A 3,371-nucleotide genomic window follows, 5' to 3' on the forward strand; every position below is an offset into this window, starting at 1 on the left:
CAAATCATGCAAGTTAGAGTCCAAAACAAGGGCAAAAGTGTTTGGAAAAGTAGATACGATGGAGACGGATCAGCCTACAGGGAGGCAATGTGTTTGGCAGAGGATCTTCTCATCAACAATTTTATAGTTGCCTCGGATTGCAAGCAAGTCGTCTCGGATATCATAACTGGCAGCAGAGGGCAATATGGTGCAATTGTGACCGAGATCAATCTTCGAGCTACTCATTTTCAATGTATTTTTTCTTTTGAGTGTCGTGCTGTGAATTATGAAGCACATAGTTTAGCCAGATTCTCTCTTAGAAGGGGCCCGGGGCGCCACCTGTGGCTTGGCCAACCCCATGACATAGCTTGTATCCCACTTTCTGTGGATTTTGAGTAATAAAACTGGCTTAATCCTCAAAAAAAGTTGAATTTCAAGATGTTTCTAAAAAAAGTTGAATTTCAAGATGCCCTGTAAAAAAAAGTTGATTCTGAAGATAATCTCAAAAAAAGTTGAATCTCAAAATTTTCTTTTAGAAAATGGTTAACCCTGGAAAATGGTGTTGTTTTTTCTTTTCTTAAAAAACATTTTCGTTCACAGAATAGTACTCCCTCCAATCCATAATAAGTGCCGTGGTTTTAATTCAAAATCGGAGCGATTTTTTATTCTACAAAATATTACCTTTCTTTTTGACAAAAAAGGTGAGTTATAGCTCGGCCTAATGAATTATCTGCTCCATTCAAGATGGATATTCTGCATAATACGATGAATTTGATTTGCAATACAAGATCCCAGTTACAGGTTTAAGAAAAGAAAATTCAGAATGAGTATGAGCTTTTCTAGGTTCTAGTGCCCCCTCAACTCAACTCAACATGCCTCTCAGCAATATGGCTACCTTAACAATGCTTGATAAGATTGCAGTGCATCATGTCTATTCAATTCAGCACGATAGACTACATGTCAAAGAGAAAAAAGATACACAGATCATCATTCAGAAAATGCATCGGGTAGATTCGCTGTGACGCAAATCATCAGCCTCCATAGTCCACACACATTTGAAGGTGACTTATGCAGCGACCGTAGCTTTGCCATTCTTGGCTGCTTCTCCCTCGGCTTTCTTAGCTTCCATGTCCTGATCTTTCTTTTGTGCCCTTATCATCGCACATCTTGCCCGGGGGCACATCTCACGTACTTTGCGTGGTGGCATGACGAAAGGTTCGAGAGGTCGGTCGTGAAATGTATGCTCACCTTCAGCAAAGATCCTCAGCTTGCGATCCCTATCCTAGAGGAGAAAGTAGGGGATTTTAATGAGAATACCATCATAAAACTAGCACTACATGTTAAATGGTAATTCGAGAAGGGGGCAGAATGGACTATGACCCATCAGTAATTCAGTATACATGGAATATCAACACTTGGAACTACAGAGAAAAAAAGATGGATGGGGATCTTATGGTATGTTATTGGATTTTGTTCTTTTCTTCCGTGAAATTTCACTTGCATCACGCAATTTGTTGCGAGGAAGCATGCACATGACAACTTTACGGATCACTTCAGTTGGGTCTTTTGCCATATGGTCCTTGAGCTTTCTTTCCTTGAGGTGGCCAATATACCTATTGGAAAAAATGGCAAAATGCACATGACAAGAGAAATTAATAATAATACCAAATAAGGTATACAAAAGTATTTGCTAGAATTACAAACCTAATATGCGAGTAGTAAATTTTGCCAGTCATTTTTCTTCCTATAACACAGATATCTTTTGCATTAAGAACAACACACCTCTCCAGCTTCCACATGAGGTGCATAGGTTGCCTTGAAGCACAACAACTATTTGGGATGCCAACCATCCAAGTACCTATCACATAGACAAAGCAAATCATTGCATAACCAAATATTTTTTGACCTGGGCAAATAATGACAACTGATACAAACAGAAGAATTCTGACCTGGCCCTTTGCATCAAAAACACGCCACCGCAACCCTTCTAAATCAATTCTCCTCAACTCTGCAAGTGCTTTCTGTACTATTCAAAAAGGAAACAAGTGTTTGTACCACTGTGCTGGTAATTCACATATTGGCACCGTAGTTTGGATGTTGCATTCATGTTGTTCAAACTATAGGCTGGATGCAGAAAAGATTCATACAGGGTAGTTATTTGAGGATTTCAATTGCAATGTTAGTTTCCTTTTTTAGTGAGAGCCCAAGAGTTGCAGCTTCTTTCAGTCAAACAATAATCTGTATGCAAGAAAGATTTATTCTGGGTAGTTATTATATGATTTTAACTGCAGACTACTTTAGTTTTTCGAGGAGGATCAAAGGGTTGCAGTTTCTTTCTCTCAATCCAATATAATCTCTGATCAACGATAACATACTGTTCCCAAACAATTATATGGAAGTTCATTGTCTGGTAACATATTTTGCACCTTTCCATGAACAAGTTACTAAATATGTACTATGAATTCAGTGGTGAAATGAGTGCAATAGCAAACAATCAAGAAAATGCCCTAGCAAAGGCAGGTATGCGTCGATCTAACTATTTTCCTCATATATCATTTTACTTACCATATACGAAATATCATTTCACACAAGTCAGCAGAGGAGGAGGACAAGAATCTGTGGAGGAGGGCAAGAAGTCAGAGGATGAGGAGGACAAGAATCCGGGAAGGGAGGAGGGCAACAAGCCAGTCTTCAAGGTACAGGTCTGATCCTTGCTGAATCTTGATAATAACTTCTCAGCTATAACCTATGAATGTTCTCACCAGTTTGAGGAACCATTGTGTTTCCTGTAAATAAGTGATTTTTAAGGGAATTTTGAATTAGAGAGATTGTTGTGGTTGCCTCCGGTGCTTGCAACAATGAGCTTTAGGCTGGTGCCTCAGTACTGATGTAAATGTTAGAGCTGTGGATTTGGTTTGTCACAAGCAAGCATAGACTGCAACTATGATACTAATATTTCGTCGGTGTAAAACTATGTGCACTTAAGAGCAAGGATATCCAAGAATTCAGTTAGCCACCTGTTATGTTTCTTCTCAGAAGAAATCACAAACCACCACTGCAAGACAATCACCAACAGATACAATAGCAGCAGCAACAACAACAACAACAACAACAACAAAAACAACAACAACAACAACAACAACATCAGCAACAACATCAACAACAACAGCAACAACAACACAACAACAACAACAACAACAACAACAGCAGCAACAACATCAGCAACATCAACAACAATAACAACATCAACAGCAGCAGCAACAGCAGCAGCAGCAACAACAACAACAACAACAACAATAACAACAGCAACAACAACAACAACAAAGCCTTTAGTCCCAAACAAGTTGGGATAGGCTAGAGGTGAAACCCATAAGATCCCGCGACCAACTCAT

At 39.2% G+C, this 3,371-nt stretch overlaps 1 pseudogene; it reads right to left on the reverse strand.

Annotated features, from left to right (window-relative positions):
- Positions 1–1,045: 1,045 nt before the first annotated feature.
- On the reverse strand, positions 1,046–2,757 carry LOC123076408 (50S ribosomal protein L13-like; annotated as a pseudogene).
- Between the last annotated feature and the right edge of the window lie 614 nt (positions 2,758–3,371).

Source organism: Triticum aestivum, chromosome 3D, assembly GCF_018294505.1.
Source record: "Triticum aestivum cultivar Chinese Spring chromosome 3D, IWGSC CS RefSeq v2.1, whole genome shotgun sequence".
Taxonomy (NCBI): Eukaryota; Viridiplantae; Streptophyta; class Magnoliopsida; order Poales; family Poaceae; genus Triticum; species Triticum aestivum.